This window comes from Carettochelys insculpta, chromosome 3 (assembly GCF_033958435.1).
Source record: "Carettochelys insculpta isolate YL-2023 chromosome 3, ASM3395843v1, whole genome shotgun sequence".
NCBI classification, from domain to species: Eukaryota; Metazoa; Chordata; order Testudines; family Carettochelyidae; genus Carettochelys; species Carettochelys insculpta.
In genome coordinates this window covers 38,769,332-38,785,938 of record NC_134139.1, presented here as the reverse complement: position 1 = coordinate 38,785,938, position 16,607 = coordinate 38,769,332, and positions in this window count along the sequence as shown.

Below are 16,607 nucleotides of genomic sequence, written 5' to 3'. Positions count from 1 at the left end.
AACCTTAGTTTCCAGCTGTTACTGGTTAAATTAATATCAGTATAAATATACAAGGAGCCTTGTCTATCACTCGGACACATTTCTGCCTATATGCTATGTTTGACATGCTGTGTAACTTTACATATTTTGCTTGTAAATCGCTGAAAGAGTAAATGAGATATTTATATTTAACCAAATATATGAATCATTTTACTACCTGGATTTTCTGTACAGCTTGGTGTACAACAAATTCTAAAAAGGATGTTTGTCACATCCCTGCATAATACATATTATCACATTTAAAGCCCGCTAACTCTTCATTATCCTTTTATCATGATTAGGAGAGCATAGTAGGTCATTTCCATTACATAACACAATATGTAATAAAAGAAACAACGTTATTTCCCCAGGATGGCCCCTATTCCTGGGTCCAGTTCTAGTCAATATTTTCATTAATGACACAGAATGAAGGGTGTGTTTATAACACTTGTGGATGTCATCAAGCAAGGAAGGGCTGCTGTTCTTTGGCATACATAATTCAAATTCAATATTAACTTGACAAATCGGAGAACTACTTTCAAATCTAAAAAATGAAAGAGACAAGTGCAAAGTACTTCTCCTAGGAAGGAAAACAAATGTACAACTCCTAACTAGAGAATAACTCACTAGGTGGTAGTATTGCCAAAAAGCATCTCAGGAGTTATTATGGATCACAAAGTTAAATAGATAACAACACGGAGTGATTGTGGGAAGAAAAAGCTAAATTCTGGGGTGTATTTATAGGTGTGTCATTGGTAAAACCCAACAGGTAATAGTACTGCTCTACTTGGCACAGGTGTGGCCTCACCTGTAGTCCTGTTTCTATTTCAGGGTGCCTGATTTTAGGAAAGATGCAAGTAAACTGGAGCACACCCAAAGGAGAGAAATAAAAAAGGCTGAAAAAACAGGGCATGTGTAGTCTTGTGAAAAGTAGATAGGGGGGCATAATGAGTCTTCAAATATGCTAAAAGCTGGCATACAAAGATTAAACAATCATTCTTCATGTCTGTATCCTTCATAACCAGACAAGAAGTAATCAACTTAATCTGCAGCCAAGGAAATTAAGGTTAGATATTAGGTAAAACTTTCTAATAAGGGTCACTAAGCTCTAGAACAGGGAGGCTGTGGAATCTCCAGCATGAAAATTTTAAGAACAGGTTGGACATACAGCTATCAGGGATGGCTTAGGTTTATTTGGTTCTGCTTCAGATCAGGGAGCTGGATCTGATGATGTCTAGAGCAGTAGTTTTCAATCTTTTTGGATTCAGGACCTATGTTTATGGCCTGTCCCCACTGAGGAAATAGGTGGTTTTAGTGAGCTCCTGCCCCAAGGAGAAGTGAGACCTGCCTGGCACTCACCCCGCAGTGGCAGCTCATCTTCTGTGGGGCTGGCTGAGTATGGTTCTCCACTGTGAGCGTTGCAACCTCTGGGGTTGCATCATTGCTCAGGTTTGACCCAACCCTTCTGACCAAATTTGTGTGATTGGAGATGTGACCTGGTTCATGAGTGTGCAAAGACACACACTCAGATTTAGCCTTCCCAAACTCCTGTCATCATGGTGGTTGGGATAAACCTGAGTGGCACTGGGACTCCAGAAGTCACAGTGCCTGGAGCAGAGAGGCAAGCTGAGCCAGCTGCCTAGGGCAGGAGCTGCCATTCCAACCTACAAAACTGTCTGCCAACCCAATGTTAGGTACTGCCTCGCATGTTGAGAAACCTTCTTCTAGAGACCCCACTAGGCCTACATTTCTATGATTCTACTGAACGTTTTTTGCTGACCATAGTTTGTGCAAGACTATGATGGGGTCTCAGGGAGACACTGAAATATGCCAACTTGCTGAGACTAGAGGTATTTTAATAGCTTCCTAAAGTTTTACAAATGTAAATAGCCTTTATACTCGTAGAACCAGCTTGGTAGCCTGTCAGTGTAATGAGAATCTGCTCTAGTGATGCACATGCTTCCCATACTGAAAGTGCCACCTTGTTTCCTACAAGAGGAACTTTGCCCTATAATCCACTAACTGAGTCAGGGTGGAATAGTCTTACACTATTATCTACTGTTTCAAAGCTGGAATTTGGCAGCTGAGGTCACAACACAGCATAGGTGATATCTCTGTCTATTTACTTTTTACCATGTATTTGGACAAAAATCCACTCCCATCTGGCCAGAAGCCTTTCCTGCTTTGTTGTATGTATACTGAGTACTGTAAAATGTTGCATACCTCTGCAGCACTATAGTTTTACATGCTGTAAATCAATGATAGTTTTTATCTGATTAAGATCTGCAGGCCATGGTCATAACATAAGCATGTGCTATGACATAAAGAATCCTTAAAGAAAACAGCAAAATATCGATACTCCATTTTATTTTAATCAGTCATAGGACACACCTTTAAATACTGAAATGATAGGGTCATATAATGAAAACTTGGTGTGATTTTTCCAAAGCACCTATCTGTGTGAGTAACAACTCTCCAGAAATTCCCTGGGTTTACTATCAAAGCAAAAAAGTAGTCCAGTAGCACTTTAAAGACTAACAAAATAATTTATGAAGTGATGAGTTTTCATGGGACAGACCCACTGGGTTTACTGTTACTTTCCATGGGACGCATGTGACTGAAAGTCGCACAGCTGCAATGGAAAATCCCACCCTTAGCTTTCAAGGTTTCAAATAATGCAGCCTCAGATTTGCAAAGATGTCTAAGTTAATTCCCAACTGCCACTGAAATTCAATAGGGTTTGTCATAGGCGCAGGAAGTAGGAGCATGTACCACCTCCAGGTTTTCCATCTGGCTTCCGATGCTGCTGTGGGTCAGGTGTCATTAGACTATTCTGAACATATCAGACATAAAGACATAAGCACTGATATTCTGATTGTTGGGGGGAGGAGGAAAGGTTTGGCTGGTGCGAGAATGATCAGTCTTCCTGCTGCTCCATTAGGGTTTTTTTTTTTGTTTTTTTTGCAAACAATTAATCCAGTTCTGCAATTGGCCATGCATTGGGGCTGCCCAGTTGAGCAGAGTGGGATTTTGGAGAGTGAAGGTGGATTTGGTTCCATCCCATTAACAAAAGAAGGACCCATAATGTTCTTCTTTGCCTCTCTGTGCTGCTCATGCACTGGAATGGTAGACAAGGATAAACATACTTACAGTTCCTCCACACAACCCTCTGCCACTCACTTCCGAGAGCTTAATGCACACTTGTTTCCTGCCTACATTACTTTTAAAGCCGGTCAAAACCCAACAATTCAATTTAATGAAAAAGGTTGAGGATTCAAAATGTGTTCTTGTTCCACAATGGATCAAAACAATGGAAGACTCCACCCCCTGTGCAGCCATTAGCCCAAAGACCTGAGCACTTTTGTGGGAGCCTTGCGTTTGAGTCCTGGCTCTGAATTAGATAGAGGCAGAGCTCCCAGATGACCACTCCCAATCGCTAAGTTACTACACTATGCAGGGCATGTCTCTAACTTTCCCCAGAAATTCTATCCTGATCTAGAGAAACCCCCCTGAAAAAACCTTCATCAAAATGGATAGGCTTTTCTCAAGTATTTTGGTTCAGGGAATTAGCAAGTTTGATGGCAAAACCTTTTATTGAAATGTTTTGCACCAGCTCTGTTTGCTTCTCCTTGACCTCTGACCTCCACAGCTACAAGTCAAATGGCAGAGTGGGGAGGAGCAGAATAGGCTCTGAGCACAGTCATTAAGCCCTGTAAGATATCACCTTCTTAATTACACTCACCAATTGCCACTTGTCGCTCCCTGGGGAACCGCACAGGGAGAAGGTGGGGGTAATAAAGCACTGACCAGCCCGTGCTGCTGCTCTGCTCTGCATTCCCTGCACCCACCCACAGGGGGCCACAAGGAGCCACCAAGAGAAATGAATCTGTTTAATTAAGAAGCAAAGCTCAGAACCACACTGCAGACACCGGTTGGGGTACTTTCCTCTTCCCTCTCTGTGCTCACCTACCTATTACGCTGTGATGAGGTTTGCCTTGTGGGGGAGGTGGTCGTGGAAAGGTGAAGGAACAGAGCAACAAGGAGAAGGCAATAAACAACCCGGGGTTAAGACCCAATTCAGGAAAATTCTTCCGTACATGCAATAAATGCCCTTAAAAATAAAAATAAAGAGAGAGGAGTAATGCAGGTCTGTCAGCCCCTGCTCAAAAACTAATGCACTAGGACCCCTCAAACCTTAACTCAGGCTTTAAAAAAAACCGGATTTTTTAAATTATAACTTCTTGGATCTTTGCCATTAAATAGGGATTAGCATAGGGCAATTTCCATGACTGTGACCTTATGTTGGTGTGAAAAACAAATGAAACTTTGCATTATGGGCTGGAATGGGATGGGAGGAGAATGGAAAGAAGGAGCGAAGCATGAAAAGCAACTAACTTGGGATATTTCTAAAATCAGGGCTAGTATCTAGACAAAAATCCTACTGGAGGCAATGGGAGCTGCACTGTTTGACCCATGTGACTAATGGGTCCTTTGTTGTGGCATTTCTAGAGTCTTCTACTTCAGAGACCATAAGAAGATGCATCCTAGTGGTAACTGAATATATTATGAGAGAGGCAGCTGTGTTAGTCTGTATCTTCAAAAACAACAAGAAGTCCTGTGGCACCTTATAGACGAACAGCTATTTTGGAGCATAAGCTTTAATGGGCAAAGAAGCGGGTCTTTGCCCACAAAAGCTTATGCCCCAAAATACCTATTAGTCTATAAGGTGCCACAGGACTTCTTGTTGAATATATTATCGTATTCTAGGTGGCCTTCATAATAATCACATTGCTGACTCAACCCATAGTCAAAGTGAAGCTCACTTTGCAATTCTGAACAAACAACAAGCAATCCTGTGGCACCTTAAGAATTAACAGATTTTTTTGGGCATAAGCCTGTGTGGGTAAAAAAAACACTTCATCAGATGCAGCTTACAGACTAGCACAGCTACCCCCTGAGACTTTGCATTTCCTAGTTATTATATAGCACTTAGGATAAGTGGAAATGAGAGAAGACAACAGCAACAAATGTTTTCTTAAAACTTATTGCCATACCAGATGTCAACCACCTTTTTTTGGTGTATTCGTGCACCTAACAATGTAACCATCTATTGTTGCTGCTACCCTCAGGAAAGAGAGTCACTCATTTTCACCAAGCAACAAGGAAACTTGATAGATATGGGAAATATTAAAACTGGCAAATAACAAGTCAATGGGGGAAGTCATGCACATGTAGAGAGCATTGTAAAGTTCCTTTTTCTCCATCTGAGAAATATTTTCCAGAAAGCACAGGACAGCGTCAGGCCACAAATAGTTCATAGATGTCAGTTTCTGGCCATTCACAGCATTTCTCTGCTGTTGGCATCAAAGTCAGGTCTATACCAGTGGTCAGCCACACACCAAGAAAGAGCTGTTGTGTTATCATTGTTTATTACCTTACAATTGTGGCTGCCTGCTGAGTCTAACCAAGGTCAAGGCCCCATTTTACCACATACAGTCCCTACTATAGTCTCACAGGGGTACCTGTGTTAGTCGGCAGCTTCTCAAATAACAAGCTGTCCTGTAGCACTTTGACGACTAATACAAGTATTAGGTCATGAGCTTTTGTGGGTAACACCCACTTCTCCAGATAAAAAAAAAATCAGATAAAAACTTTTTCATCTGTGTCTTACCCACAAAAGCTCACAACCTAATAAATACGTTAGTCTTTAATGTGCTATAGGACTGCTTTTTATTTGTTCCACAAGCCAAAAGAGGGAGGTTAGTGCTCTCCATGCCCAGTGGCCACCAGGAGAAGTGGGGAAAGAGATAGAGTGACCATCCCATTCCAGCAAGAGGAAAGAGAATAAAGTGCCCCTCCTCCCATAAGTGAGGAAGAGAATAAAGTTGGGTGTAATCTGCTTCTGTGAATGATTCGGAAAGATCCTAGAACATCTCCTCTACCATGTTAGGACCTAAGAGAACTGTAATTTAGAGTCCCCTGTCTAAAACTCCAAGTTATGAGTCTGAGGTAATCACATAATCTTGTTGATCTATTTGTAGCACTGGCAGATCAGGTGCCAGCTCATACCAAGGCCCCCAGACTTACTGAACACTGACAAATGCATAGCTGGAAACCAGTCTGGGCTAACCTGTGGGCTAGCATTGTTAAACACGTATTAGACTTATATATGTGTGTTTAATGTTTGGACTTTATGAAACACTGCATACACTTCAGTCCCATTTATGGTATTTGTATCCCATCTCCTGTGGCCAAATTTACTCTCTGAGGCAAGTATGATGAGCTTGAGAAGTTTGAAAGTCACGCAATAACCTGCACTGCAGAGTGACATCTGCCAGGGCTCAGGGCTTCGTTCATGCACCGCATGCCTACTAGGGCATGGAGCACTCCTGATGCGGCGGTATACCTGGCAGAAACCTTAAGCCCCAGCATCTCCACTCAATAGGAGTAACACCCCGCAACTCCATCTCTCTGCAGTTAGCTATGAAACTGGAAACCCTCAAAAGCAGCAGAGAAGAATTATCAAGTATGAAATACTGCTTTACTGCAAGACATGCCTCTCCCTGTCCAACAAAAGAAGGCTTCTTTCTTTAAGGAGTCCCAAAACTGCTTTCTTCCAGGGTGCGCAAAGGGAGTGATGGACAGAGTAGTTAGGCCTCAGATCGGATACACTGATTTCGGGTTCAACAGTCCTTTAGTTTACGAGGCATAATCTTATCGATTCTGACACCATCTGAAACATCGTGGAACAACAATAGACAAAACACTGTTGATTGTTCTCCCCCTCTTTCAAAAGAGGAATGCAAACAAAGGAAATTGAAAATGCCAACGAGGCACTGATTACATATCTGGCACCTCATTTGCATATTCTCCTTTCAAAAGAGCAAAAGCAGGGTAGATGGGGTTCTTTTGAAAATAAAACCCATCTTCGAATTAACCCTTCTTTTTGAAGCAAAATAGGAAGAAGAGATTTTTCAAAGATGGGATTTATTTTTGAAAGAGCCCCGTCTGCACTCCTTTTTTTCTTTTGAAAGAAGATCTTTCAAAAGGCGGATGTGCAAATGAGGTACCGGATATGCAAATCAGTGCCTCGTTTGCAATTTTTATGTCCTTCATTTGCATGCCTCTTTTGAAAGCGTAGACACAGCTATAGTCTGCACAAACCTTTGTCCCTTTACAGTTTGAACTCTAGAGGAAGGGAAGAAAAACCCTTGACCAGCAGGCTCTGTATCATGTTACTACAGTTTTGGAGAAGGCAATATTTCTAAGCATAAGCAAGGGATCCCCAAGCAGAATAGCTTGGGTTAGCCCAAAAGAACATATAGACTTGCACATTACCAAAGCTCCTACTACATTCCAATAAGTAAGATTGTAGCCCTGTGTGTGTACGTTTACCTGCTTTAACCTTGTAAATAACTTTCCTGTAGGTTTCCTAGTTAATATGCCTTTAGTTGATTTATTAATAGATTGGCTCCAAGAGTTGTTGTTGATGAGAAATCTAAGGTATAATTGACCTGGAGTAAGTGACTGGTCCTTGGGGACGAGAGGGTAATCTGAATATTGCTGTGATTTTTGGTGTAAGGGACCACCAGTTAACAAAGGCAGACTTCCTTGGTGGCAAAAGAGACTGTAGGGTCCCAGGGGACAGTCTGCGGCTACATGTTAAGGAAATTCTAGTGCTTGAGGAGTTCACAATTTGGGGTTTGGACCATAGCTCAATCTGCCCCCATGTAGGCACCCACATTCATGAACCACTCCAGACAGCTTGATATTACTGTCATAAAAACACCACTTGATGGCCAGATCTGGCCTTGTCTTTCTTTACCAGTCACACATTGAACAGTAGCATTATAGGTCAAAATTCCACCAATGTGGCTTTGCACTGGTAATCTCAGAATCAATATGGATTTTTTGATCTGAAGTTAGGTTTGGAAGGCCAATTCATCTGCCCTTGTTCTTTGTGTAACCCAGATACACTTCCAGTCTCTGGAGACTAGTAAAGCCCTGATCAATAGTCATGACAGCTACAGGCAAAGCCCCGAGTACCTGAAGACGTGTTTTGTTTTGTTGTCGTATTTTTTTTCTGTTTGGCTAAAGCCCCTTTAAACAAGATTTAAAAGATTCAGTTAGTTGTTGGCCACTGGGGACCTATGACAGAAGCTGTCTGAATTAGTGTTTCCTTTCATTCAGGATCGCTCGTGGTGGATAGTGGATAGCAGTTACACAAAAGTGTATGACTACTTGTATTTTGCATGGAAACTAGCTTTGAAAGCAAACTGAAGGACAAATATTGAAGCTTAGAACTCCCAGTAACACCCTGAACAAGTCTTTCTTTTATAGCCAAAGTGTCATGTTCCAAGAGTACATGTAATAAACTGCAGCTCTGTAATAACTTGTTGAATCACAGGCAGGATTGTTGTTTTGGTAAATCCGCTCTCTGTTAGCGTCAGTCATTTTTTGGTTGGTGGGGAAGGGGGGCAAACTGGCCAGAGTGGCAGCCAACATTTGTACCTATTGAAAATTTGCACAATGAATTTGATGAATTACTTTGCTGTGTCTGGAATCTGGTGCACTCTTTTCACTAACACAGAGGTTGGAATTAAGTGGGCAGCACATCATGAGCCATTAGATCTGTGATTCACAACCTGGGGGATGTGAATCTCTGGTGGGTCAGAAGGAATGGTTGGTTCACAAATTGCCGAAACTATCTGTGTACAACATTGGATGTCTGCTTTCTTCTTCGAGTCATTGCTCCTGTGCATTCCAAAATGTGGGTGTGCGTACCATATGCACGACTGTCAGAAGACTGGGACACCAGTAGTTCTGGTTGCCTTCTCTTTTGCAAGTATTCACATTTCCTTGTGTCAGTAGTACTATCAGCCCCACATTTTCAGCACAAAATCATTGAGAAAAGGTTTAATTTTTGAGTTTTCTTCAAAAAATGTTTTAATAGCTAAGTTTTCCTTGATTTAAAATCAGCTCTACCCACAACATTTTCACATTCATGCTTTTTCTGGTTCTACTAGCCTAAGAGCTGCAAAGGAAAGGTGAGAAAAGCACAAAGGTGATGGACTCTGTTCACTATGTGGAAGCCTTTTGGAACAGATTAGAAAAGGAATACAAATCTACCCTTTGATATAGGCTCTTGGTAATGCTCTCTGCATCGAAAATTGGAATTATAAGGAATGGGTTTTATTAGGCTATAGCTTTTGTGTTGTATCAGAGAAGAGTACCAGTGAAGTAGCTGCTGATTCATCCAAATGTACCAATACCACATTCCACAAAGCCCAAGCGGTGGAGTTTTATAGCAGCATGCAAAACAGACAGCGCAGGGGACATGCAGTGCAGGTGGGAAAGTGGAACTTAGGAAGGATGTGCTGGCAGGCTGGCATTCTTACTAGGACAGAATTAAGATTGATGCGTGTTCTTTGCCGTCAGAGTGTTCTCTCTCTCCCAGGCAAGCTGGGGCTATCGTTATCTCATTCCTATCCTTCTCTCTTTTTACATCCAGGCCCCATCCAAGTTTTGTCCTTCTTACCTTAATGGCCTTTTAATAATTCTCTTTATTTCTTTATGATTTCTAAAACCTTACTTCCTTCCACAGTTCTTTCTCATCTGAGCTACTGTTGCATCTTCCTCCCCCTCCACAACCACAGTTGCAACGCATCCTATCATCCAACATGCTACCACTGCAGTAACCCCCAGCTCCCTCCACTCTGTTCATGCCATCCTAGTTCTTTTTACTGGCTTCCTGCCTCTCATATCAGGTTTAAACTCCTTGTCCATACATTCAAGGCACTGCACAGTTGCCCTCTGTGAATGACTGATAACATGTTAATGAGGCACTCGCACACAATATCCGTATGTCGTTTATATGCGTGTATGTATATACACACACACATATATATATATATTTACAAATCAGGGTCAGGTCTTTTCCCAGACATTAAGGAAGAGATGGCCTTAGCAATTTCCTTAGTGCTAATGTCACGTTCCAAGGCCTCACATTCTTCCACTTCCAGTATCTTAAGTGAATAATCACTTAGAAAAAATGTTTATTGCTGAGGTTTGATTTTGCTTTGGAACTGTATAGTTCCAAGTAGAATTCCTGGAATCAGTTGTTTACAAGCAGAGGTCAGAGGCTGTAGATCACTTTCTACTTGCATTTGGGAATATAAGAGCTGTTTTGCTATGTGTAGCAGCTATATTATATGACTAGCATTGTTCACAGTGTTGCTATGCTCTCTGGCTCTAACATTAAGTTGGTCGGCTGAGAGTGTTATCGTTAGACAGCCTGAGCAATTGCAAAATTACTTCCTTTTTGATCAACAACATCCTTTTCCTATCCCTGATGAGGAGCATTAGCAAGATCTGAAAATGTAACAAGTGTATAAAATCTAACACTGAATGGCTATGTCTACATGTGCACGCTACATTGAAATAGGCTATTTTGATGAATAACGTCTACACTTCCTCCAGGGCTGGCAACGTCGATGTTCAACATCGACATTGGGCAGCACCACATCGAAATAGGCACTGCGAGGGAACGTCTACACGCCAAAGTAGCACACATCGAAACAGGGGTGCCAGGAACAGCTGCAGACAGGGTCACAGGGCGGACTAGCGCTTCCGGGGCAACAGCTAGCCGCTCCCTTAAAGGGCCCCTCCCAGACACACGCAGCCTGCACAGCACGCGGTCTGCAGAGCCATAGGCACGCACACCTCGAGCGACGCAGTCATGGACCCCCAGCAGCAGCAGCAGCAGCAGCAGCCGCCAGAGGCCCACCCAGCCGCCCCTGCAGAAGCAGTGCTTGCCCTGCTCCATGCCATGCAGGAGGCACCTGAGCACCTCCTTGCCACAGAGGAGGAGCTGCCCGCAGGGGAGAAGGATGCAACCCCCAACCCTGCAGCACCCCGCCCCCCCCCCACCTCATACGCTGCCGGCTGTGGAGCTACCCCACCAGCACCGACTGGTGAGAGTGGCTGCTGCTTGGAGAGTGGGATGACGACCGCTGGCTCCAGAACTTTCAGATGAGCCGGCAGACATTTCTGGAGCTATGCCAGTGGCTCCCCCCCCAGCACTGAGGCACCAGGACACCTTCATGCGGCGTGCCCTCACTGGAGAAACGGGTCGGCATCGCTATCTGGAAGCTGGCCACTCCATACAGCTACCGATCCGTGGGCCAGCAGTTTGGCGTCGGCAAGGCCACCGTCAGGGCTGTCCTCATGGAGGTAAGAGGACCCACGGGGGGGAGGGGGAGGAGGGCCCTGGCAGGGGAGGGCCACACACACCCTGCACACCCCTCATTGGTGCTCTCCCATGTGCTTCCCCTGCAGGTCATTCGCACCATCAATGCCCTGCTCCTCCACAGGCTCGTGAGGCTTCAGGACCTGGATGCCGCCATCGCAGGCTTTGCCACCCTGGGCTTCCCCAATTGCTTCGGGGCTCTGGATGGGACCCACATCCCCATCCACGCCCCGGAGCACAGTGGAGGACGCTACTTAAACCGGAAGGGCTACCATTCTGTGGTCCTCCAGGCCTTGGTGGACAGCTGGGGCCGTTTCCTGGACATTTATGTGGGCTGGCCTGGCAGCACCCACGACGCCCGGGTATTCTGGAACTCGGGCCTGTGCCACTGGCTGGAGGCGGGGACCTACATCCCCCAGCGGGAGATCCCTGTGGGGGACACCACCATGCCCCTCTGCATCATCGCAGATGCGGCATACCCCCTCCGGCCCTGGCTCATGCACCCTTACACGGGCCACCTGTCAACCAGCCAGGAGCGCTTCAACCTGTGCCTGAACCACGCGCGCCAGGTGGTGGAGCACACATTTGGGCGCCTCAAAGGGCGCTGGAGGTGCCTCCTCACCCGCCTGGATGCGGGCTTCACCAACATCCCCCAAGTTGTGGGCGCGTGCAGCACCCTGCACAACCTCGTGGAGAGCAAGGGGGAAGCCTTCTTTGAGGGCTGTGCTGTGGAGGCTGGCAGGGCCGATGTGCAGCCACCCACTGCCCCCAGTTGCCAGGTGGACCCCGAACGGACCCGAGTCTGGGGGGCCCTGTGGGCCCATTTTGATGAGGCCGCGGGGTGAATGCTGGCAGGCCCCCCACTGCCCCCCCCATCCTCCACAACACTCCCTGCCCCTACGCCCACACCACAGAGCACCCAAGAGCACACCCCCCCACACCTTTCTTGAAAAGAAATAAAACCAGACATTTGTTTGTGAAACCAAATCTCTGTAGAGAACTCTCCTTATTATTAATCTCTTAACTAACTACTATGTACAGGCCGGATAAATATTTTTATATATATATATATAAAACAACTCCAATAAGATGTAAGAAAAAAAGGGGAAGGCAAGGAAGGGGAGAACTATGTACATGGGGGGCAGGTATCAGCATCCATAACAACAAAATATAACAACAGGGGTCTAATAGAAACTATTTACAAACACAAACATACAACTGAGGGGAATATATACAAAGGGGAGGGGGGGCACGTCCTGGGCCCCACACCCCCTAATGTCCAGCGCTGGGGGTGGGCGGCTGCAACCCGTGCCTTGGACTCAGCCTTCGCTGGGGCTGGCTGGGAGCCGGGCAGACCGGGAGATACGGCCGGCGGGTGTCAGCTGGCCCCAGGTCCCCCTCGGTGGAAAGGCCCTTGGTGGCGGGTGGCGGTGCGATGGCGGGTGGATCAGCGGGTGGAGCGGCGGGTGGAGCGGCGGGTGGAGCAGGCAGGGCAGGCACAGTGGTGGCCGGCGCGGCATGGGGGGCCAGGTAGTCAGCTATGCGCTCGAACGTTCGCATGAAGGCTCCCCATGCCTCCTGGCGCCAGGCCAGTGCCCGCTCCTGCAGCAGGAGGCGCTGCTCGTCCACCCGAAGCCGCTGTTCTGTGACCTCCAGCTGCCGACGATGGATGGCCAGCAGATGGGGGTCCGTCGCCATCCAGGAGGGCGGCTGGCTCCGCTGTCGTCCCCACCGTGGGGCTGGTCGGTGCTCCGCCGAGGGGCTGGCCTAGAGTGATGGCCCCGGTGGGCTCTCCGGGACCACTGACACCTCGCCGGCACTCTCCGGTCCTTCCGATGGTGCAGCTGTGGAAGATGGGGGGGAAGAAGAGGGGAGACAGCCATTAGTGCGGGCCCCGAGCCATGGCCCTTGTCCCCCCACCCCTCTGCTACAGGTTCCCCATCCCCGTCCCTGGGAGATGGTGCTGCTGCCGCTGATGGGTGTCCCACCCCCTCCCCCCAGGGTAGCCTAGGTTCCGCTCCCCTCATCCCCAGGGATGGGGCTTGGTATTGTCGTGCTGGGGAGGCAGGGGCTGATGCACTCCTGTGAGGGACATGCCACTGCTGTCCTTGGGGCCATGGTCATCTGGGCATGTGGAGGGCCCTGGACATGTCTCTTGTCCCCGCCCCTCAACCCCAGGGGTGCGCACTGGGGGGGTACATACCCGACGGTCCGCTCCCACTGTCGGGGGACACCCGGTGGGCGGACGCCTGGCTGGAGCTCCTGGATGGCAGGACGATCTGGAGGCCCCCGTCACTCGAGGAGGACTCCCCCTCCTCCTCCTCCGGTGCCCTGGGGGTGGGCTCCTGGGGAGTCCCCCGGGGTGCGGGGCTTACCTCCGGGCCGGACTCCGACTCCGGGGCCTGCTGGGGCTCGTCAGCCAAGGTATCAAGAGTGGCCAGAGGGGAGGAGGTGTGCTGGGGGCCCAAGATGTCCCTGAGCTCCCTGTAAAAGGGGCAAGTGACGGGGGCGGCCCCACATCGGCCGGCCGCATCCCAGGCCCAGGCGTAACCCTGCTGCAGCTCCTTCACTTTACTCCGGACATGATCCGGAGTGTGGGCAGGGTGACCCCGGGCGGCCAGGCCCTCGGCCAGCCGAGCGAACGCATCCGCATTCCGCCTCTTGCTCCCCATTACCTGGAGCACCTCCTCCTCACTCCAGAACCCCAGCAGGTCCCGAAGCTCGGCCTCTGTCCAGCAGGGGCCCCACTGCCGCTTCCCCACCTGGCTGCTGGGCTGGGAGCCCTGGCTCCCCTTGGGGTGGTCCCCTGGGGGCACTTGGGGGGCTGGGGGGTGGCCATTGCAGCAGGTGGGGGCGTGGGGGCACGGAGGAGCGTGCAGGCCGGTCTCGTGGCTGTGCTGCCGCTTGCACGTTGTCTCCGCTTCCTGCACAGGAAGGCAGGGGGCGGGGACCTTTAAGGGGCCACTGCACGCGGCGACCATCGAGCTCACGGGCTGGAGAGAGCGTCTCTTAACCCCTCAGCTGATGGCCGCCATGGCGGACCCCACTATTTCGATGTTGCGGGACGCGCAACGACTACACGTTCCCTACTTCGACGTTGAACGTCGAAGTAGGGCGCTATTCCCATCCCCTCACGGGGTTAGCGACTTCTACGTCTTGCTGCCTAACGTCGATGTCAACTTCGAATTAGCGCCCAACACATGTAGCCATGATGGGCGCTATTTCGAAGTCGGCACTGCTACTTCGAAGTAGCCGGCACGTGTAGACGCGGCCAATGTGCTTCATATGTGTGTCAAACAAATGCACTGCAGCAGCCTATTAGTAACTGCAAAGCAAATGGAAGGGATGATCTGCAAACTGCAGTATTTTGGTGGATTATCGCTGGGTACTATCTTTAAAAGGTAATAACAGATTATGGCTACGTCTACACGTGAAGCCTACATCGAAATAGCTTATTTCGATGTAGCAACATCGAAATAGGCTATTTCGATGAGTAACGTCTACACGTCCTCCAGGGCTGGCAACGTCGATGTTCAACTTCGACGTTGCGCGGCACCACATCGAAATAGGCGCTGCAAGGGAACGTCTACATGCCAAAGTAGCACACATCGAAATAAGGGTGCCAGGCACAGCTGCAGACAGGGTCACAGGGCGGACTCAACAGCAAGCCGCTCCCTTAAAGGGCCCCTCCCAGACACAGTTGCACTAAACAACACAAGATACACAGAGCTGACAACTGGTTGCAGACCCTGTGCCTGCAGCATGGATCCCCAGCTGCCGCAGCAGCAGCCAGAAGCCCTGGGCTAAGGGCTGCTGCCCACGGTGACCATAGAGCCCCGCAGGGGCTCGAGAGAGAGCGTCTCTCAACCCCTCAGCTGATGGTCGCCATGGCGGACCCCGCTATTTCGAAGTTGCGGGACGCGCAACGACTACAAGGTCCCTACTTCGACGTTGAACGTCGAAGTAGGGCGCTATTCCTATCCCCTCATGGGGTTAGCGACTTCGACGTCTCGCCGCCTAACGTCGAAGTTAACTTCGAAATAGCGCCCGGCGCGTGTAGCCGTGATGGGCGCTATTTCGAAGTTAGTGCCGCTACTTCGAAGTAGCGTGCACGTGTAGACACGGCTTATGTTACCTGGGCTCTCAGCAGGAGGTTATCCTATTGGAGATCCTTTGTGCAGACACTGAGAGCTCCCTCATTCTCTCAACATATGCAACAAAGAGCTGGAGTTTCTTACAGAATGGTGAGGACCATGCACCTATCCAGTTGTCTGTTCCCATAGGGCATATGAGGTTTCAGGGAGAAGACCAGGAGGAAGATGTCCTGACCTATGTGAAAGGCTGAGATCACCTTAGGTCAGAAGGCAGAGGAGGGCTGCAGCTGGACTTCGTCTTTAAAGAAGATTGTGTACAGGGATTCCAAAATCAAAGCACACAGCCCGGAAACCCTCCTAGGTGACATAATCACCACCAGGACCTCCAGGGCAGGTGCAGAAGGAAGCACATGGCCAGGGGCTTGAAGAGTGGTCCAGTAAGTTTGGAGATGACCAGATTAAGGTCCCATTGGGGAACAGGAGGTTGTACATGAAGAAAGCATTTGGAAGAGAGGAAAGTGATCAGGAATAGTCAACATGGATTCACTAAGGGCAAGTCATGCGTGACCAACCTGATTGCCTTCTGTGCTGAGGTAACTGACTCTGTGGATATGGGGAAGGTGATGGACATGATACACCCTCGCTTTAACAAAGCTTTTGATATGGTCGCCCACAATATGCTTGCCAGCAAGTTAAAGATGGATGGATTAGATAAATGTTAACTTAAATAATTTAAATCCAAGTTAAAGTATGGATTAGATAAATGGACCGTAAACTGGACAGAAAGATGGCTAGATCATCGAATTCAGTAGATAATGATCAAGGGCTCAATGTCTGGTTGGCAGCCGGTATCAAGTGGAGCAGTCAGTTTTGGGGTTGGTTTTGTTCAATATCTGTACTGATGATTTGGATGAGGGGATGGATTGCACCATCAAGAAGTTTGTGGTAGACACTAAGATAGGGAGAGAATTAGATATGCTGGAGGGTAGGTATAGGGTCCACAGTGACCTAAACATATTGGAGAATTGGGCCAAAAGAAGTCTGATGAGGCTCAACAATGACAAGTGCGGAGTGTTGCAGTTGGGATGGAAGAATTGCAAGCACTGCTACAGACTGGGGATAGACTGGCTAAGCAACAGCTCTGCAGAAAAGAACCTGGGGATTACAGTGGATGGGAAGCTGGTGGTAGAATTTCCATTGCTGGAGGTTTTTAAGTCCCAGTTTGGAATTATTTAGTTGGGACTGGC